General features: G+C 47.3%; 1 long non-coding RNA gene across 1 annotated transcript; it reads right to left on the reverse strand.

The window, feature by feature from the left end:
- Positions 1-165: 165 nt before the first annotated feature.
- Positions 166-21,278, reverse strand: LOC120993916. The gene is made up of 3 exons (XR_005777329.1): positions 21,066-21,278; positions 4,795-4,797; positions 166-181 (listed from the first exon to the last, which is right to left on the reverse strand). It is a non-coding gene; the product is annotated as an uncharacterized LOC120993916 (long non-coding RNA).
- Between the last annotated feature and the right edge of the window lie 1,665 nt (positions 21,279-22,943).

The following is a 22,943-nucleotide window of genomic DNA, read 5'->3' on the forward strand; positions in this document are numbered from 1 at the left end:
AGTAGGGTGGGAGTTATAGAGGTCTCAATGAACATGGGTCTGAATGAATATGGGGATGAATCTGAGGGTATGAAGGAATTTGGGGATCATATTTGGGGTCTGAAAGAATTAGGGGGCTGATCTGGGGGGTCTGTATTAATTTTGGGGGCTCATCTTTGGTATTAAAAAGGGGTTCTCCAGCCTGAAATGGCCCCCTGTAGCACTCCAGCCTGTAATGTCCACCTGTAGTGCTCCAGCCTGTAATGTCTCCCTGTAGTTCTTTAGCCTGTAATTCCCCCCCTGTAGTGCTCCAGCCTGTAATGTCCACCTGTAGTCCTCCAGCCTATAATGCCCCGCCTGTATTTCTAAAGCCTGTAATGCCCCCCTTAGCGCTCCAGACTGAAATGCCCCCCATAGCGCTCCAGCCTGTAATTTCCCCTGTAGCACTCCAGCCTGTAATGCCCCCTGTAGCACTCCAGCCTGTAATGTCCACCTGTAGCACTCCAGCCTGTAATACCCTCCTGTAGTGCTCCAGCCTGTAATTTCCCCTGTAGCACTCCAGCCTGTAATGTCCACCTGTAGTGCTCCAGCCTATAATGTCTCCCTGTAGTTCTTTAGCCTGAATTTCCCCCCTGTAGTGCTCCAGCCTGTAATGCCCCGCCTGTAGTTCTCAAGCCTGTAATGCCCCCCGTAGCGCTCCAGCCTGAAATGCCCCCCCGTAGCGCTCCAGCCTGTAATGCCCCCCTGTAGGGCTCCAGCCTGTAATGCCCCCCCTGAAGTTTTCCAGCCTGTAATACCCTTCCGTAGCACTGCAGCCTGTAATGCCCCCCTGTAGTGCTCCAGCCTGTAATGCCCCACTGTAGAGCCCCAGCCTGTAATGCCCCCCCTTGTAGTGCTCCAGCCTGTAATGCCCCCCTGAATTTTTCCAGCCTGTAATACCCTTCTGTAGCAATCCAGCCTATAATACCCCCTGTAGCACTGCAGCCTGTAATGCCCCCCTGTAGTGCTCCAGCCTGTAATGGCCCCCTGTAGTTTTACAGCCTGTAATACCCCCTGTAGGGCTCCAGCCTGTAATACCCCCCATGTAGTGCTCCAGCCTGTAATGCCCCAATATTTAAAAAAAATCTAAATACTCACCTGACTCCCGTTCTCTTCCTTCGATTGCGATACAAGCCACAGACCAGAGGAGTTGATGTGTCCTCATAAAGCTAGTTGCGATGATATCACTGTGGCCTCCTGCGCCAGGTATCAGGTAGTGGGATCATGTGATCATGAACGCCTATATCAGGACACAGTTGTTTGTGACCAACTGATCTCGTGGCTGGAGACCCTGAGAAGGAGGTCACAATGATGTAATCGCAGCTTCTTGCACTGTTCAACTACCTCATAGGCTTAAAAGGGTTATCTGAGAGTATAAAAAGCCCCCCAATATGCCGGGCCCCCACTCAGAATATACTTACCCCGCTCTCTGCGCCGCTCCTGGTCCCCGAACCGCCTCTGCTTCTCCCTGTAAACGAATGAAAACATCCGGTGTCGGGGAAAGCAGCCAATGGCAGGCGGTGACAAGGACAAGCCTCCCAAGCGTTCCTGCGTGCCATTGGCTGCTCCATCCCCCGACACTGGATGTTTTCATCTGCGCACAGGGAGAAGCAGCAGCAGTGGTGCGGGGAACAGGAGCAGTGCGGGGAGCGGGGTATGTATATTCAGTGTGGGGGGCCCGGCATTTTGGGGGGCTTTTTATACTCTCAGATAACCCTTTTAAGCCTATGAGGTAGTTGAACAGCGCCTATATCAGGACACAGTTGTTTGTGACCGCCTAATCTCGTGGCTGGAGACCCTGAGAAAGAGGTCACAATGATGTCATCGCAGCTTCTTGCGCTGTTCAACTACCTCATAGGCTTAAAAGGGTTATCTGAGAGTATAAAAAGCCCCCCAATATGCTTCCTCTTCAGGAGATGACGGAGTGGGACATAGGACTGGCAAGGAGATGGTCTGATTTCGGTTTCCGAATGATGGAACTTTGGGAGCAAAGGTCGGTAAAAATCTCAACAGGACACAGTCATGGAGAAAGAGGTTACAAGGCTCAGCGGCCGCCAAGGCCTGTAACTCTCCAATCCTTTTGGCCGATGTTATGGCCAGTAGGAATGTGACCTTTAAAGATAGAAATCTAAGGTCTACATTTTCCAGGGGTTCAAAGGGGGTAGAGGACAGCCCCTTTAGAACAACAGATAAATCCCAACCAGGGATAGGTCTCAGGATTCTAGGTTTTAATCTTTCGGCTCTCTTGAGGAACCTCCTGAGTAGGGGGTCTTGAGATAATGGTCTACCTAGAAAGGCAGAAAGACACTGGTATGGACTCTGAGAGTAGACGGGCTTAGACCCTTGTCCAGGCCGTCTTGCAGGAATTGAAAAATAGCTGAAAGAGGAGGATCTGAGGGTACTACCTCTTTAACAGCACACCACTAAAGAAAGATCTTGTGAATTCTTGAGTACGCCTTGTTTCTAGACTCCGCACGGGAGTGTGAAATAGTTCTCAAGACCTCCGAAGAAAGCCCTCTAGCTTCTAGTAGGGACCTGTCAATCTCCAGGCTGTCAGATTGAGTTTCCTCAGATCTAGGCAGGGACCTGTGTCCTGATACACAAGGTCCTGCGTTAGGGGAAGTCTCCAATATGTGCCCTGACTCATCTTCATGAGCTGGGTGAACCAAGACCTCTTCGGACAGAATGGTATTATTGCAATAACCGGTGTCTGGTCTTGTTTGATTTTCGTCAGTACCCTTGGTATCATGGAATATGTATGCCAGCCTGAACCTCCATGGTATGGACAGGGCATCTATCACCACAGGGTTGTCCTCCTTGTAGAGGGAGCAGAACTTGTCCACCTTCGTGTTCAACCGGGTCGCCATCAAGTCGATCTCTGGAGTGCCCCAACGTAGAGTGATCTGGGTGAAGATGTCCCTGTTCAGTGACCATTTGCCTGGACCTGGCAGACCCCGACTGAGCCGATCCTCAACTATGTTGAGATCTCCCCTGATGTGAACCGCGGAAAGGTGGGATAGACTGAGCTCTGCCCAAGAGAGAGTTAGACCAACTTCTTGGAGAAGAGGTCGAGACCTCGTACCTCCCTGTCTGTTGATATAAGCAACCACAGTCGTGCTGTCCGAACTGACTCTCACCCCCTTCCCACGGATGAGAGGAGCCAAATGATAAAGAGCTAGACATACGGCTCTTAGTTCTCTCATATTGGACGAGAGAAGCCTCTCCTGTGGAGTCCAGGTAACCTGTACTGGACTGTCTTCCAGATGGGCTCCCCAACCTAGAAGGGAGGCGTCTGTGGTCAACGTGATCCAAAGAGGTTGAATCAAGGACCTCCCATCTGATAGGTTCCTCCACCATCTGAGTGAGGACCGGACTTTGACAGACAGGGAGTGAGTCTTGTCCAACCCCGTGGGGTTGTGGTTCCAGACTGCTAACACTTCTTCTTGAAGTGGACGAAGGTGCCAAAGGGTCCAAGGAACTGCTTCCGCAGATGCTGACATGTGGCCCAACATCTTCATAAGTGTTCTAAAGGACACTCGTCGAGGTGCCATGAGGAACTGTGCGGCTCTTCTGACTCGATCTTTCCTTTCCGGAGAGAGAGAAAGCGTCATTCTTTGAGAATCCACTATAAATCAGGAATACCCTGGAGGTGAAGGCAGGAACTGGGACTTCTCCCAATTTATCAGCCAGCCTAAGCGCTGGAGTGGTCTGAAGAGCAGCTGAAGATGTGTAGTGTACGGGGACTGTAATACCGTCACTACCAAAGGTCACTTGGTGTGCTGTCGTCCCTCCTTATTTATGGGAAGTTGGTATATGTCATCTTTATAAAATGTCATGTAATGTAATGCTATGTATTTCCCTGTTACTGTGAAATTGCATGTACAGGCTGCTAGGGGTGTATTCCAGCTTCTGGTCATTAGAGGGAGCTAGGGATGCCCTAGTTTATATAAGGCCCAGTCAATGAAGGGAAAGGGCAGTTTTGTTTTTTAGTCTGGAGTCTGCAGTGTCTAGTGTAGAGTTCAGAAGTTTCTAGAGTGGAGGAAGCTGAGAGTGACAGAGGCAAAGCAAGGAAAGCAAAGAGGTACTTAAGTCTACAGAGGAGGTACTTTATAAAGAATAAAACCCAAGGATATACGCAGTGTTAAGGTATTGGACCTTGGAGAAGAATTTCTATGTCCAGGATCAGTCAGGAATAGAGTGCAAGCTCCTGTACTGCAAGTCCTGTGTTTCACACTTGAAGTTGCCTGCTTAATCTGTATTGCCTGCATCGACCGTATTGAAAAACAACTGTATGCAAAGGAACTGCGCTTCCGTAAATGTCTCTATATGAAAACTACTAAAGTTGGAGTTCTGTTTTTAACATCTCCGTGGTTCCTCATTTATTCCTGCTATCAGCAAACGGCGTGCCACCGTTTAATTGGCACTGGCGTCACGAACTTTCTTTCATCACCTGCCCTTGCAGAGAGTCAGCCGTACCAGGTTAGTGTCTATTGCACTACATCACCAGAAACACCTCTTAACACAACTTGAGTACGCTGCCACAGCTCTCTTTTGGCGTCACGAACAGGATACGCACGCTTTATAGTGCAAGAAGCGTGAACTTTGTGCCTTATACAGTTGCCCTGTGACCCAAAGTGACAATTTGCCTGTTTTATTCAAGTGGACTTTGTGGACTGAAAAATCCTACAAAGTGTACCAAAACCCCTAAAAGCACTGTTGCAGTGTTGCGCTACCCAGAGGAAGAAAATCGCCACATTAGAGTGTGGTTTTATGGACATTCTAGCATCCTGTTTGCTGTCAGTGAATAGACAGTGGATTTTGCTTAAGATGGCCAACGGCTGCCTGGAATAAGTTTCCCGCGCTGCTGAGGACCTTCGTGGGCGGCTCCTGCAAAGACACAGAGAATCCGCCCCTCGTCATCATCGCACCGCCGCGGCCCTGCTCCTCCTACCGTCACCGCGTTCTCAGGACGTCGGAATCTCACGAGACTTGGCCTGCGCAAGCCCGGCGGATACCGGTAAGCACTGTAACCGGAGGGAAGGGGAGTGTTCCGGCCCTTTAGTCGCAGCGGCCGCCTCTCAATAGACTACCATGTCAGAGCGGGAGTGCCTGAGCAGCCGGCCCCGGGAGAGAGTTGCGGCTCCCTAATCATCCTACAGCCCCCCAGCTGATGCCTTTTACCATGCCGTACTATTTCGGGGCCCCATGGTTCCCCCGCTACAGGGGAGAGACCCATACCCTAAGGACTTTAAAGAAAGTTGCTGGCACTATTCCGGCTGTACCCTATAAATGCCGACCAGCAAATGGAAATCCCTGCTGGCGCAACTGGAGGGAGCTGCCCCGCAGGGAAGTGTCTATCCTGGCCTGCTACTGAGCGGAGTACCTCTAGAAACAGATCTTCACCCGCCTCAGAGCCACTTTTGAAACTAGGACTGCCTCCAGAGATAAAGATGCACTTCTTTGGCAAGAAACAGAAGTCCGGTGAGTACCTCCGTGACTATGCCCTATCACTTCAGGAGGCTTTAGGGGCTGTAATTCAGATAGATCCCAAAGAGGCTGATAACCGGGACCAGACCCTAAGGGAACAGTTTATCACCGGGGTGTCTAGTGAGCAAATAAGGACCCGTTAAAGATGCTGTCCGCCCAGCACCCTAACAGTGCTTTCTAGACTTTAAAGAACTGGCTATAAAAATTCTAGCGGTCAGCCAGTATCTACGGAGTTAAACACCCCACCTGAGTCCCCAGCTGCAAGCCAAAACCGCTTATCACTAACAAGCTCAGGCGGTCAAGCTGTTCAAGCTTCAGCTACCGATACTATTGCCATGCTGACAGAGCAAGTAAATCACCTCACTAAAAGTCTAGAGAAAGTGTGCAGAAAAATAGAGGAATGGGAAAAACCCATAATGACAGAAGAAAAATTCCTGTCACCTCCTAGGCCGTTCCCACCTCCTTACCAAGAGACTCACCCCAGGGATCCTGGGAGGCGCAATAAAGGCCGTAAGCGGCCCTTGTGTACATACTGCAAAAAGCTGGGACACACAGAATCCACGTGCTGGCAGTTAAACGGGCAACCCCTGAGGCTGAGGACCACCCCTCGGGAGGTAGAACACTAGGTCCAGAGGATCCAAATTGGATGCCACGGTATGTAGGATCCCATCCTAAAATCAATATCGAGATCATCGGGGTCCCCTTTGAAGCCCTATTAGATACTGGGTCTCAAGTCACTACTATTCAGCTGCCTGCATTTGAAAAGTTCTGGGACACCAACCAGTTAACCCAGCCGCCTGAATCCTGGGTGGAGATTATCGCCAGCAATGGCAAACCAGTAAAGATTCACGGATACTGGGAACCCACCCTGCAGGTGGGAGAAGTGACCTTGCCTCAACAGGGGGTGATAGTAGTACAGGCCGGCGACAGAGGAGGACATCCTGTCATTCTAGGCACCAATGTCTTCAGAAACTGTTATTCAGAAATACTTGCCGTATTACATCAGACTTTGCCCACTGCTTCCTCTGCATCCAAGAGGGTGATTCAAAAGACTATTACCGTGTTAAGTGCCCAGCAGAGGTTTGCTAATGGGAAAGGAGAAATTTGTACTGCCAGGATTAGTGATATTAACCCCTTAAGGACCTAGGACGTACCGGTACGCCCTATTTCCCGAGTCCTTAAGGACCTAGGACGTACCGGTACGCCCTATTTCCCGAGTCCTTAAGGACCGAGGACGTACCGGTACGTCCTGACTTAAAATCTGTATTCCGGCGCCCCAGGGGTTAATTGGAACGGGATTTCGGCTGAAATCATTCAGCCGGCATCCCGTAACAATGCAGGGGGGGGTCATTTGACCCCCCCGTATCGGCGATCGCAGCAAACCGCAGGTCAATTCAGACCTGCGGTTTGCTGCGCTTTTTGCAGTTTCTGATCGCCGCGGTCAGGGACCGCGGCGATCAGAAACTTTAGAGTGGCTAAAATCATTATTTTTCACCCCCCCCTGCACCCCTGCACGATTTTATGCGGGTGGTGCGGGGGGGGTGTCGCAGGCGGTGGGGGCGTTGCGGGAGGCGGGCGGTGCGGCAGGCGGGATCGCGATCCCCCGCCCGCCTCCCCATGAACGATCGTTGGCTTCTAGTGGGTATACCAGGGTGCCAGCACATTGCTGGCACCCTGGTATAAACGGCTGACATCTGTGCAGATGTCAGCCGTTTAACCCTTTCCATACCGCAGTCCGTACGGACCGCTGTATGGAAAAAGTTAACTGTCATCGGTCAGGGAGCTCCCTCCCTCTCCATCGGGGGGCTGCTGTGGCTTTGCAGCCCCCCGATGGAGAGGGAGAGAGCCCCCAGAGAGCCCCCCTCAGCCCCGTGCTTACCCTTCCCCGTCTGCGAAGTTCTGAGCAGACGGGGAGGGTTCCCATGGCAACAGGACGCCTGCTCAGGCGTCCTGCTGTCCATGGTGCTGAACAGATCTATGCTAAAAGCACAGATCTGTTCAGTGTAAGTAAAATACAGTACAGAACAATATATATTGTTCTGTACTGTATTATACAGACACCAGACCCACTGGATCTTCAAGAACCAAGTGGGTCTGGGTCACAAAAATGTAAAAAAAAGTGAAAAAAGTTAAGATAAAAAAAAAAAACATTTATCACTGAATAAAAATTAAAAAAATAAAATAAACTACACATATTAGGTATCGCCGCGTCCGTAACGACCTGATCTATAAAATGGTCATGTTACTTTCCCCGCACGGTGAACGCCATAAAAATAAAAAAATAAAAACTATGAGAAAATTGAAATTTTGCCCACCTTACTTCCCAAAAAAAGTAATAAAAGTGATCAAAAAAGTCGCATGTACGCCAAAATAGTACCAATCAAACCGTCATCTCATCCCGCAAAAAATGAGACCCTACTCAAGATAATCGCCCAAAAGCTGAAAAAACTATGGCTCTTAGACTATGGAGACACTAAAACATGATTTTTTTTTTTTCAAAAATGAACTCATTCTGTAAAACTTACATAAATACAGCAAATACAGTAAAGTATACATATTAGGTATCGCCGCGTCCGTATCGACCGGCTCTATAAAAATATCACATGACCTAACCCCTCAGATGACCACCGTAAAAAAATAAAAATAAAAACAGTGTAAAAAAAGCCATTTTTTGCCATCTTACGTCACAAAAAGTGTAATAGCAAGCGATCAAAAAATCATATGCACCCCAAAATAGTGCCAATCAAACCGTCATCTCATCCCGCAAAAAATGAGACCCTACTCAAGATAATCGCCCAAAAACTGAAAAAACTATGGCTCTTAGAATATGGAGACACTAAAACATTTTTTTGGTTTTAAAAATGAAGTTATTGTATAAAACTTACATAAATAAAAAAAAATGTATACATATTAGGTATCGCCGCATCCGCGACAACCTGCTCTATAAAAATACCACATAATCTAACCTGTCAGATGAATGTTGTAAATAACAAAAAAAAAAAACGTGCCAAAAAAGCTATTTCTTGTTACCTTGCTGCACAAAAAGTGTAATATAGAGCAACCAAAAATCATATGTACCCTAAACTAGTACCAACAAAACTGCCACCCTATCCCGTAGTTTCTAAAATGGGGTCACTTTTTTGGAGTTTCTACTCTAGGGGTGCATCAGGGGGGCTTCAAATGGGACATGGTGTCAAAAAAAACAGTCCAGCAAAACCTGCCTTCCAAAAACCGTATGGAATTCCTTTCCTTCTGCGCCCTGCCGTGTGCCCATACAGCGGTTTACGACCACATATGGGGTGTTTCTGTAAACTACAGAATTAGGGCCATAAATATTGAGTTTTGTTTGGCTGTTAACCCTTGCTTTGTAACTGGAAAAAAAATATTAAAATGGAAAATCTGCCAAAAATGTGAAATTTTGAAATTGTGTCTCTATTTTCCATTAAATCTTGTGCAACACCTAAAGGGTTAACAAAGTTTGTAAAATCAGTTTTGAATAGCTTGAGGGGTGTAGTTTCTTAGATGGGGTCACTTTTATGGAGTTTCTACTCTAGGGGTGCATCAGGGGGGCTTCAAATGGGACATGGTGTCAAAAAACCAGTCCAGCAAAATCTGGCTTCCAAAAACCAAACCGCGCACCTTTCACTCTACGCCCTACTGTGTGCCCGTACAGTAGTTTACGGCCACATATGGGGTGTTTCTGTAAACGGCAGAGTCAGGGCAATAAAGATACAATCTTGTTTGGCTGTTAACCCTTGCTTTGTTAGTGGAAAAAATGGGTTAAAATTGAAATTAGGCAAAAAAATGAAATTCTCAAATTTCATCCCCATTTGCCAATAACTCTTGTGCAACACCTAAAGGGTTAACGACGTATGTAAAATCAGTTTTGAATACCTTGAGGGGTGTAGTTTCTTAGATGGGGTCACTTTTAGGGAGTTTCTCCTCTTGGGGTGCATCAGGGGGCTTCAAATGGGACATGGTGTCAAAAAACCAGTCCATAAAAATCAGCCTTCCAAAAACCATATGGTGCACCTTTCACTCTACGCCCCGCTGTGTGGCCGTACAGTAGTTTACGGCCACATATGGGGTGTTTCTGTAAACGGCAGAGTCAGGGCAATAAAGATACAATCTTGTTTGGCTGTTAACCCTTGCTTTGTTAGTGGAAAAAATGGGTTAAAATTGAAAATTAGGCAAAAAAATGAAATTCTCAAATTTCATCCCCATTTGCCAATAACTCTTGTGCAACACCTAAAGGGTTAACGACGTATGTAAAATCAGTTTTGAATACCTTGAGGGGTGTAGTTTCTTAGATGGGGTCACTTTTAGGGAGTTTCTCCTCTTGGGGTGCATCAGGGGGCTTCAAATGGGACATGGTGTCAAAAAACCAGTCCATAAAAATCAGCCTTCCAAAAACCATATGGTGCACCTTTCACTCTACGCCCCGCTGTGTGGCCGTACAGTAGTTTACGGCCACATATTGGGTGTTTCTGTAAACGGCAGAGTCAGGGCAATAAAGATACAGTCTTGTTTGGCTGTTAACCCTTGGTTTGTTAGTGGAAAAAATGGGTTTAAAATGAAAAATTTGACAAAAATATGAAATTCTCAAATTTCCTCCCCATTTGCCAATAACTCTTGTGCAACACCTAAAGGGTTAACAATGTATGAAAAATCAGTTTTGAATACCTTGAGGGGTGTAGTTTCTTAGATGGGGTCATTTTTGGGTGGTTTCTATTATGTAAGCCTCGCAAAGTGACTTCAGACCTGAACTGGTCGCTAAAAATTGAGTTTTTGTAAATTTCTGAAAAATTTCAAGATTTGCTTCTAAACTTCTAAGCCTTATAACATCCCCAAAAAATAAAATATCATTCCCAAAACAATTCAAGCATGAAGTAGACATATGGGGAATGTAAAGTCATCACAATTTTTGGGGGTATTACTATGTATTACAGAGGTAGAGAAACTGAAAATTTGAAATTTGCTAATTTTTCAAAATTTACGGTAAAAATTGTATTTTTTTATGCAAAAAAATTAACTTTTTTGACCCAATTTTAGCAGTGTCATGAAGTACAATATGTGACGAAAAAACAATCTCAGAACGGCCTGGGTAAGTCAAAGCGTTTTAAAGTTATGAGCACTTAAAGTGACACTGGTCAGATTTGCAAAAAATGGCCTGGTCCTTAAGGTGAAAATGAGCCTGGTCCTTAAGGTGAAAATGAGCCCGGTCCTTAAGGGGTTAAGCTTGTGACTTTGCCTCCTAATTCTCAAACTCTTTTATGGTGTCGTGCTGTCCTAGGAGTCCAAGGCCGAGATTATCCAGCCCTGGTGGAACCAATCCAGATGGAGGATTACCCTTTTGTGAGAGCTGCCAAGTCCCTGGTGAATGTGCAGCGTACTCAAGTTGTGTTAAGAGGTGTTTCTGGGTGATGTAGTGCAATAGACACTAACCTGGTACGGCTGACTCTCTGCAAGGGCAGGTGATGTTAGAAAGTTTGTGACGCCAGTGCCAATTAAACGGTGGCACGCCGTTTGCTGATAGCAGGAATAAATGAGGAACCACGTGATGTTAAAACAGAACTCCAACTTTAGTAGTTTTCATATAGAGACATTTACGGAAGCGCAGTTCCTTTGCATACAGTTGATTTTGCAATACGGTCGATGCAGGCAATACAGATTAAGCAAGGTGAATTCAGAGTGTGAAACACAGGACTTGCAGTACAGGAGCTTGCACTCTATTTCTGACTGATCCTGGGACATAGAAAATCTTCTCCAAGGCCCAATACCTTAACTCTGGCGTATATCCTTGGTTTTCTCTTTATAAAGTACCTCCTCTGTTTTCTTGAGTACCTCTTGCTTTCCTGCGCTTTGCCTCTGTCTCTCCCTCAGCTTCCTCAGGTTCTAGAAGCTTCTGCACTGTGGTCTTCCTGCTTCTGCATATATATCTTCAGGAGGGGAACCTTCTCCTTGGATTTGGAACCCGGTTACAGGGACTGAAACACCCTCTCCTGGTCCGCAGGCTTCAGGCCTGGACTGGTCTCTGACATAGTCTAAGCTCCAGCTTCAGACTACAGGCTGCAGCTGTAGACAGGCACTTAGACTCTGGGCTAGACTACACACTCACTCACTTTCCCTTCCCTGACTGGGCCTTATATAAACTAGGGCTCCCTAGCTCCCTCTAGTGACTAAGAGCTGGAATGACACCCCTAGCAGGCCTGTACATGCAAGTTTCACAGTAACAGGGAAATACATAGCATTACATTACATGACATTTTATAAAGATGACATATACCAACTTCCCCATAAATAAGGAGGGACGACAGCACACCAAGTGACCTTTGGTAGTGACGGGTATTACAGTCCCCGTACACTACAAATGTCTCCCAAGGTAAAGTACCTGTCCGTCTGATTAACCTGAGTGATCATCCTGTGGCGCTTAGTAAGCATTGCCGTGTTGCCCAGCTTTCTCAGGTATCCTTCCAAGACATCATTCGTCTTCCAGTGACAGAAAAGCCGCCAGCCGCAGTCAGCGGATGCTCGCCGGTGACCCAGCCACAAGTGCCCTGGTGGGAAGAGCTCCATGTCGGGGACGAGACTACCCCCCAACAACAACAAGAAGGGATTATACAGCTTGTCAAGGAGCACCACCAGGCCTTCAGTAAGCATGCCACTGATTATGGAGAGGTGAGTGCCATACAACACACCATACCTACTGGCTCTCATCCTCCTATCAAGGAGAGGTACAGACCTTTACCGCCTACTTCATATCAGACTGTAAAGGAAATGATCCAAGAGATGAAAGACTCTAATGTAATCCGGTACAGCCGTAGTCCGTGGGCTGCACCCCTGGTCCTTGTAAAGAAGAAGGACGGTGGTATCCGTTTCTGTGTGGATTATAGGAAAATTAATCAAATAACCCACAAAGATGCATACCCACTGCCCCGCATTGAGGAGTCACTAACTGCTTTGGGCTCCTCTGCCTATTTCTCCACGTTGGACTTGACCAGTGGCTACTGGCAGGTACCCATGGCCCCTGCAGATAGGGAAAAGACTGCTTTCACTACTCCCATGGGCCTGTTCGAGTTCAATTGTATGCCGTTCGGGCTATGTAATGCCCCAGGAACTTTCCAGAGACTAATGGAGCGGTGTTTGGGTCACAAAAACTTCGAAACAGTGCTGCTATATCTAGATGATGTCATTGTGTACTCAAAAACATATGAAGACCATCTGAAACATTTGGCAGAAGTATTTGAAATCCTTATCAAATATGGCTTGAAGGTAAAGCCATCCAAGTGTCACCTGCTCAAACCTGCTGTAAGATACCTGGGGCATGTGGTAAGTGGAGAGGGCGTGCAACCTGACCCTGATAAGTTAGCGGCTGTCCGTAATTGGCCGGTTCCTACTACCGTCAAAGAGGTGAGGAGTTTCCTTGGTTTTGCCGGCTACTATAGACGTTTTATCCCCCATTTTGCTCAAATAGCTGATCCTATCCAGGAACTCTTGAGGGGACAACCCAAAAAGAGTCCTAGAACTCCTGTGCCCATTGAGTGGAATGAGGAAAGAGAGATAGCGTTCCAATTGCTAAAAAAAAAACTGACCGAGCCTCCTGTGTTAGGTTACCCAGATTATAGCAAGCCTTTCCATCTTTATACCGATGCTAGCAAGCGAGGCCTGGGAGCTGTGTTAACCCAAGTCCAAGAGGGAAAAGAGAGAGTGATAGCGTATGCAAGCCGCTCCCTGAAAGGAGCTGAGAAAAATGACCAGAATTATAGTTCCTTCAAACTAGAGTTCCTGGCATTAGTGTGGGCGGTGACAGAAAAATTCAAGGATTATCTAGCCGCCACCCCGTTCATTGCATTCACCGACAATAACCCTCTGGCGCATCTAAATACAGCTAAATTGGGGGCCTTGGAGCAGAGGTGGGCCTCTCGCCTCGCCAACTATGATTTCTCTGTAAAATATCGTGCTGGACGTACTAATGATAATGCTGATGCTTTGTCCAGGCTTCCCACAGAGACAGCTCCTGATGATGTGCGAGATGATTGGGAAGATGTAGAGATGCCGGCTTTCTATAACAAATTTGCTCAACAGGATCAGGCTCGAGCTACCAATAACAGAGCTGCAGTTCCTTTATCCTCCAATAGGCCTGAACCTAAAGAAGAAAGGTGGGTGAAACTACAGTCTGAAAGTAGAGTGCTGGGTGAGTTGTTGGACTTCATTACTAGTGGCAGAGCCCCTGAGAGGATTCGGCGTAAGAGTGCAGATCCTGAGCTCATCAAACTATGGAGACAGCGCCATCAACTCTTCATACAAAAGGGCCTGTTGCTACGGAGGAGCCTAGACCCAGTGTCTAACGAGAGAGTGCACCAGATTCTCATACCCCGACGAGATGCAGGTATGGTGTTGGAGATGTACCACAATCAATCCGGTCACTTTGGGGTCCAAAAGACTGAGGCTAATATCCGCCAGCGGTTTTACTGGGTGGGCATGAGAGAAGACATTGAGAAGTGGTGTCGGGAGTGTGTAGCCTGTGCCTTAAAACGAAGTGAGCACCATGATCAGAGGGCACCACTGAGACCCATTGTAAGTACCCGTCCTCTTGAACTTGTCGCCATCGACCATGTGAAACTGGAGCCTAGTCGTTCAGGGTATGCTTATGCCATGACTATTATTGACCATTTCACTAAGTTTGTTGTAGCGGTGCCTGTGAGAGACCAGACGGCCAAGACTACAGCCGAACTGTTCTGGAAGCACTTCCTCCTGCCCTACGGATGTCCAGAAAAGATCCTCACCGATCAAGGACCTGCCTTTGAGTCCCATCTATTCCATGAACTGTGCCGCTTACACAACTGTAAGAAGATCCGGACAACGGCCTACCATCCTCAAGGTAATGGATTATGTGAAAAAATGAATCAGACCTTGATAGAGATGCTGAGGGCCGTACCTCCTGAAAACAGAGGAGATTGGCCTAATCTGTTGCCACAGGTCATGTTCACATACAATCATACCATACATTGTTCCACCGGGTATACCCCTTTTTACTTGATGTTTGGGCGCCAAGGGACATTGCCTGCTGATCATTCATTGGACATACATGTGCCTGATTGTATTAACCCGTTACCTAACACCGATTGGGTTGCTGAGCACCAAAGGCGATTGAATGCAGCCAAAGCCATTGTTCAGGAACGTATGGACTTTGCTAGAGACCGACAGCAGAGGGACTATGATCAGGCAGCCCAGGCAGAACCCTTGACCATAGGGGCCGTGGTATGGTTAAAGAATAACCGTCGTACAAGTAAACTGGACAGTAAATGGGAGCAAAGTCCCTATGTTGTCACTGCAATCCCAAATGTTGGGACTCATACTTATGAGATCACCCGGGAAGGCAAGGGATCCCAAATTGTACACCGAAACCGGTTAAAGCTCTGCCTGACACCAGAACCCAGTGCAGAGAGTTCTGGATCTGAATTCCCTGTGTCAGAGTCAGCAATACAGCCCGAGGATCCTATGCAGGCTGTCAATCATCTAAGGTATGACGCTGATCCCATGCATTGGCTTCTGACACCATGGTTGAACTTGCTGGTGCCTGCTCCGGCACCTACTGTCTCTTCACCTCCAGAAGAGCCGGTTCAAGATGCCCCGGATCCAGTTCTCCCTCTCGTGGATATTGTTGTTCCAGTTGTTCCTGACCAAGGTCTCACTGATGGAGACCCTCCTGTTGCTCCTCTCTCTTCTACCTCGTTGCTAAGGGAAGAGGAGACCCCTGTATTGAGAAGGTCTACCCGTATGACCAGGGGACGCCCGCCAGTCCGTTTAGGAGACTTTGACTATTCTGGTGGTGTCTCCTCCCAAAGAGTTGCTACTGGTAATACCTTGTTGGACATTTGTGCGCAAGAATGGACTCCCCCACGTGAGCCCTTGCCTGTGTTACACCCACAGGAAACCCCTGGGTAGTTCCGTTATTATACTGTTTTATCTATTTTACTGTTCTATTATGGACTTATTCATTGTCATGGACTATCCTGGTTATAATGTTACGCTGTGCCAGGTCAGCGCCCCAGTTCCATTCACTATCCTGATAGAAGAGAACGACGCCCCTTGTCACTATCCTGCACCTTTGTCAATTGGACCTGATCTGAATGTAAATGCAGATGAATTGCATATATGTATGCCTGCATGTCTCTTTTTCTGTTTCAGGTAGAGATTCCAGTTGGGCGAGCCCTGATGGAGCACGAGGTCGTACTCAGCTTAAAGCAGTGGGGTATGTAGTGTACGGGGACTGTAATACCCGTCACTACCAAAGGTCACTTGGTGTGCTGTCGTCCCTCCTTATTTATGGGGAAGTTGGTATATGTCATCTTTATAAAATGTCATGTAATGTAATGCTATGTATTTCCCTGTTACTGTGAAACTTGCATGTACAGGCCTGCTAGGGGTGTCATTCCAGCTTCTGGTCATTAGAGGGAGCTAGGGAGCCCTAGTTTATATAAGGCCCAGTCAAGGAAGGGAAGGGCAGTTTTGTTTTTTAGTCTGGAGTCTGCAGTGTCTAGTGTAGAGTTCAGAAGTTTCTAGAGCTGGAGGAAGCTGAGAGGGACAGAGGCAAGCCAAGGAAAGCAAGAGGTACTTAAGTCTACAGAGGAGGTACTTTATAAAGAATAAAACCCAAGGATATACGCCAGAGTTAAGGTATTGGACCTTGGAGAAGAATTTCTATGTCCCAGGATCAGTCAGGAATAGAGTGCAAGCTCCTGTACTGCAAGTCCTGTGTTTCACACTCTGAAGTTGCCTTGCTTAATCTGTATTGCCTGCATCGACCGTATTGAAAAATCAACTGTATGCAAAGGAACTGCGCTTCCGTAAATGTCTCTATATGAAAACTACTAAAGTTGGAGTTCTGTTTTAACATCACGTGGTTCCTCATTTATTCCTGCTATCAGCAAACGGCGTGCCACCGTTTAATTGGCACTGGCGTCACGAACTTTCTATCATCACCTGCCCTTGCAGAGAGTCAGCCGTACCAGGTTAGTGTCTATTGCACTACATCACCCAGAAACACCTCTTAACACAACTTGAGTACGCTGCAGATGGATTTGAAGAACGTCTAGAGAAGTGGCTTTTAGAAGCTAGTCATCTAGATATGGCACGATTTCTAGCACTTGAAGCCTGAGCTTGGCAACAACCACCAGAGCCACAAACTTGGTAAAGGTGTGGGGAGCAGAAGAGATGCCAAAGGGTAGAACAGCAAACTGGTAATGCTTTACCACACCTTTTATGGAGACCGCAACTCTTAGGAACTTTCGGTGAGTTGGATGAATAGGGACATGAAGATAAGCGTCCTTTAGATCTATGGTGACCATGAGGTCTACGGGGTTTAGGATGTTGATCAAGGAGTGGATGGTCTCCATTCTAAAGTGCTTCTGCTTTATGAAGCGATTTAGGTAGCGCAGATCAATTATCATGCACCAGTCTCCGGAAGGCTTTGGGACTAGAAAAATGGGGAATACACCCCCCGCCCTCGTTCGTGGGAGGGAACCTCCTCTAGGGCCCTCTTGTGAAGGTAAAGGAGGACTGCATCCTCCAGGATCTTCTGTTTGGTTTGAGGTAGAGTCCGAGTTAACACAAACTTCTCCTGAGGGGGAGACACGAAATCTATCCGGACAAAATTATATTTAGGACCCACTGGTCCGGAATTTCTTGCAGCCAGGCCTGCTGAAAAAAACTTAGACGACCTCTGACCTGAGGAGAACTTAAAATTTGTGAGTCGCACGGAGGGCCTGGAGGGGAAGGTAACGGGAGAGTCATAGGTCCGCTTTGCGATCTTTGCCCTGACCGCGACCTCGTCCACGTCTGGAAGACCCCTGGCGTCTCTGGGACCTAGAGAGGCCCTGGGGTCTTGTGTTCCCGGACCTACTGCGGCCCCGAAAGGACTGTTGAGGGCGATTTTTCAGTTTTTTGTCTGCCAGGCTCTCCATGAGCCTGTCCAGCTCGGAACCAAATAGCCTCCCGGGCTCATAGGGTAGGACGCATAAATTGAACTTGGAGGCGTTGTCGGCGATACAAGGGCGCAGCCAGAGGGGCCTACGGCTGGCAGAAGAAAGCGCCATACCTTTCGTAGCAAGCTTTAAATGTTGCGCCGAAGCATCGCATAAAAAGTCCGCTCCCAGCAGAAGGGTTTTGAATTGATCCAGAATGTCCGTTCTGGCCACCCCAGCCTCTAGGTCAGACTGACTCCTCAGGATGCGGGAGCGTACAAAGTCCGCGACCTCGGAGGAGGCAACAGCCACCGAAGCGGAGGCTGCCGCCGCGGAGTAATTGCGCCTTGAGGTGCATTCAGCCCTCCGAACTAACGGGTCCTGGAGGTTACTACTGTCATCTGACAATTTGGAAATCGCCATGTCGACCTTCGGAGGCGGTACCCAAAGGTCTGATTCCGACTCATGGAGGGGAACATTAGTTTGAACCTCTTGTTGAGGACTGAACCCTTTTCCGGGTGCTTCCACTCGGTTAGCATCAATCTCTTAAGGTTCTCGTCCACTTTGAAGGTCCTTAGCCCCCTAGAGGTGGACGGCGGAGCTTCCCCTTGCTCGACATCACGATCCCTTGACCGGATGGAGCGCAACAGCCTTTGAGTTTTTTCGGCTGGAAACAAGTACAACGAGTCTTCATCATCCGAGGAGGAGGAGGAGCGGTCGTCCACGGAGATAGCGTCTTCCGCCATGGGCACCGGACCCGGTGAAGATATTCTTGCTCTCTTGGAAGAGAGGGCACTTTTGATTTCGGAAATGGAGTTACCCATGAAGTCTTTCATCCAGCCAAACATGTCGCTTATGGTGGGCTGAGACCGAGGAGGACGACACAGCGGACACCTATTATACTCATAGGAGTCTGGCATTGACATCTCGCAAGAGGCGTAGGTTAGGTGTCTCTGCTTGTGGGAAGCCTTCCCGCGCTGATCGTCATTAGGAGACGCCATCTGGAAAAAAAAACTTAAGCAAGTTTTAGAAACAGCCACAGAACCGCAGCAATAGCTCTCTGCAAGGAAAGAGGAAGAGCTCCACCTGCTTGTGGGTTTATATAGGTAGAGAACTCCACCTTCCCCCCCTTAGGCTCTGCCCCGCCGGTAGTCCCACCCCTATACCATATTTTCCTTTATCCCTTTGGAATTTTTGGTTTTTATGCATATATTATATAAATATATTAATAACAATACTCCTACTAGGCACCGCTACCTAGTTCTATTTATAGTGTAAGAGAAATGACCGGCGCGAGACCCGGAAGTCGCCACCTGACGAACTTCCTGCCGAGCCGCGCACCGACCGGCAGCGCAAAGTGGGGCCGGCGACTGGAACGCGAGGTGGCCCGAACGCCGGACAGCAGAGCAATAGGTACAGCTGCTGCCGCGTTAGGCTCCGCCCCTCCAGCTTGGACCGCCGATATGGACGACCGCAGAACGATCAGCGGGTCTTAGGAGAAAGGCTCGAGGGATTAGGGAGTCGGCAGGCGGACGAGAAAACATTTAAGCTGAAGAAAAATAAGGATTAGCTGGTAGGGAAAAAATAAATAAAAAAAAGAATTTTTTAAGGTAACAGGCCGCAGCCTGACCCGTCCTACTGTCCACAGGGACAGAGAAAAAAAGCACTGTGAATTGGGCAGTCTGCCCTTTTATAGGGGTGGGTTTTACTAATTATTTAATTAGTGCTTGGTAGGGAATTTAATGTCAATAAAAATTCCACCTGTCCTACCAGTTTCACAGGGGAGAACTCCCCACTTGTGCTGCTGGTTAGGACGTAAGGGAAGTATTTTTTGCTTTGCTCTGGGCTGTTAGCAGCTTAGCTTGCTCAGAACTGCTGACAGATTCCCTTTAAGGCTGCGTTCACACGGGCGAGTATTCCGCGCGGGTGCAATGCGGTAGGTGAACGCATTGCACCCGCACTGAATCCCGACCCATTCATTTCTATGGGGCTGTTTCAGATGAGCGGTGATTTTCACGCATCACTTGTGCGTTGCGTGAAAAATCGCAGCGTGCTCTATATTCTGCGTTTTTCACGCAACGCAGGCCCCATAGAAGTTGAATGGGGTTGCGTGAAAATCGCAAGGCATCGGCAAGCAAGTGCGGAGCGGTGCGATTTTCACGCATGGTTGCTAGGTGACAGTCTATTCACTATATTATTTTCCTTATAACATGGTTATAAGGGAAAATAATAGCATTCTGAAAACAGAATGCTTAGTACAGGTCAGTTGAGGGTTAAAATAATAAAAAAAAATTAACTCACCTTCTCCTCTTGTTCGCGTAGTTCTCCCGGTCTTTAGTTCTTTAAAGATAAACTATGGACTAAAGGACCTTTGGTGACGTCAGATCACATGCTCCAATCACATGGTCCATCACCGCGGTGATGTAGCATGTGATCTGACGTCACCAAAGGTCCTTTAGCCCATAGTTTATCTTTTAAAGAAATAAAGACCGGGAGAACTACGCGAACAAGAGGAGAAGGTGAGTTAATTTTTTTAATTATTTTTAACCCTCAATTGACCTTGTACTAAGCATTCTGTTTTCAGAATGCTATTATTTTCCCTTATAACCATGTTATAAGGGAAAATAATAACATCTACACAGCCCCGATCCCAAACCTGAACTTCTGTGAAGAAGTTCGGGTCTGGGTACCACAGTCGGTTTTTTATCACGCGCGTGCAAAACACATTGCACACGCGCGATAAAAACTGAACATCGGAACGCAATCGCAGTCAAAACTGACTGCAATTGCATTCCTACTCGCGCGGGTTTGCCGCAACACACTGGGACGCATCCGGAACTAATCCGGACACGCTTGTGTGAAACCCAGCCTAACTCTTTCTAAACGTGGACCAAGAAAAACAATAGCAATTCCACCATTTTATTTATTTTTTTACATTTTCACCCATGCACTGTGTGGCATAATTAATATACTACTTTTAATTTGCAGATCAGTACGATTGTGGTATACCAAACTTATATAGTTTTTTCAAAATATTTTGCTATTTATTTTTATAGCATTCACCATGTGCGTTAGATAATTTAATAGACCTTGGTTGTTATACAGTAGTTTATTATATTATTATATAAATAAAAAATATTTTATTAAAGACATCAATAGATAAACATAGTCATTACAATAGAGCTCTGTCCTTCCACATCGAGGATGTCATGTTTTTTATACAATAGCTACAAATCCCTTCAATGACAATAAATAACCCATACAGTAAACATAGCAATAAGGAGCGTTCTCCTATAAGTAGTGAGCCAATTCAGGGGAGCATTATAACTATTGTGGGCACTACAGGGGTACATTATAATACTGGGGACACTAGAGAGGGGGCTTATTACTACTGGAGGCTTTACAGGGGGGCCTTATCACTACCGTAGGTTCTACAGGGGGCCTTATTACTACTGGTGCCACTTTGGGGGGCCTTATTACTACTGTGAACACTTCAGGGGGCCTTTTACTATGGGGAGGCCATGTATTATTGAGCCCAATAGGGAAGGCAATAACGGGTGCACTCTCAGGGAGCATTGTCACTGTAGGGGTCACTATTAGCAGTGATGGCCAGTTTTCCGTGTTCGCCTGCGAACACATGCGGGCTGCCATCTTAAATCACAAGTACGGCGAGGCACAGGCAAGTCCCTACCAGTGCCTGCGCCGCGAGCCGGTCTGATACAAATGCGGTCACCGGTAACAGGCAGTTTCGAGAACAGCCGCCGGGGGCCTTCATTGGGCTGTTCTCGGAACTGCCTGCTCCCGGTGACCGCATTTGTTTCAGACCGACTCGCGGCGCAGGCACAGGTAAGGAATTACGTGTGCATCGCCGGACTTGTGATTTAAGATGGCAGCCCGCATGTGTTCGCAGGTGAACACGGCGAGCTGGCCATCACTGACTATAAGGCTACTTTCACACCTGTGTTAGGTGCGGATCCGTCTGGTATCTGCACAGACGGATCCGCACCTATAATGCAAACGCTTAGATCCGTTCAGAACGGATCCGTTTGCATTACCATTTGTTCATGATAATACAAACGGATCCGTTTTGACTTTACATTGAAAGTCAATGGGGGACGGATCCGTTTGAAAATTGAGCCATATTGTGTCAACTTCAAACGGATCCGTCCCCATTGACTTACATTGTAAGTCTGGACGGATCCGTTTGCCTCCGCACGGCCAGGCGTGACACCTGACGCTGCTAGCTGCGTTCAGGGGTCCGCCTGCTGAGCGGTGCGGAGACAACGGTGCCAAACTGCTGCATTCTGAGCTGATCCGCATCCACTCAGAATGCATTAGGGCTGGACCGGATCCGTTCGGGGCCGCTTGTGAGAGCCTTCAAACGGAACTCACAAGCGGAGGCCCCGAACGCAAGTGTGAAAGTAGCTTAGTAATGAGGGCACTTTGGAAGACAATTACATGATTTTCCTATTTTATGACGTAAAGTCATGATTTTATTAAAGACACGGAGGCGAGTATTGCTTTCTCTTTCTTTACTAAAACTTACAGCAGCAAAGAAAAAAGCATCAATCAAACTGATAACCATGGCAACCAACTCCTCCTCACTGTGCCTGTATAATAGTCTCTGGCTCCATTGACTCCTCCTCTTTCTTTGGTGACGACCGATGTCCATAACTCTGAAGGCTAGAACCAAACTCTCCAACCACGGGAAACTGTAATCCAACGGTAAGCAAACACTACTCTTCAACGGAAGAATGAAGCTGGAAAATCAAACACCAACCGTATCCAGAAGGACAGTATATTCAACCTATGAAAGAAATAAGACAAAGGTAGAAAACATCCCAATATTGCACAAAATATCGTCAGCAGTGTACAGTAATGAACATACCACATAATCAGATGATGAAAAACAATGTACAAAGACAAGTAAACAATGCATAAACAGAAAAAAACCCAGGGAGGGCAAACAAAATGGGAGGGGCAATACTCGCCTCCGTGTCTTTAATAAAATCATGACTTTACGTCATAAAATAGGAAAATCATGTAATTTTATTACACGACACGGAGGCTCCTATTGCGAGTTTAAAGCTGACCTACGACAGAAGAAAAAACATGAACTGTAGGCCTGAAATAAAACTCATGAAACGTAGATACACGAGACCAATCCGCCATCTTCATAATATCCTCCAAACGCGCTCCAGCTACTGCCATAGATGTCGCAGAGGCTCCTCTAGTGGAATGAGCAGTGAAGATCGCAGTATCCACTCCTGCCAAAGTCATATCCCATTTCACCCAACGGGCTAAGGTGATCGTGGAGACTGGACGGAAAGGACGCCGATAGGACAGAAAAAGCTCAGGAGAAGAAATGGAACGATGAGAGGCCATACGAGCCTCATATTCCCGAAGACATGACACTGGACAAAAAGCAGGAGAATCCGGGAAACTGGGGTACGAGACCGACCGAATACTGGT

Source organism: Bufo bufo, chromosome 1 (assembly GCF_905171765.1).
Source record: "Bufo bufo chromosome 1, aBufBuf1.1, whole genome shotgun sequence".
In the NCBI taxonomy this organism is placed as follows: Eukaryota; Metazoa; Chordata; class Amphibia; order Anura; family Bufonidae; genus Bufo; species Bufo bufo.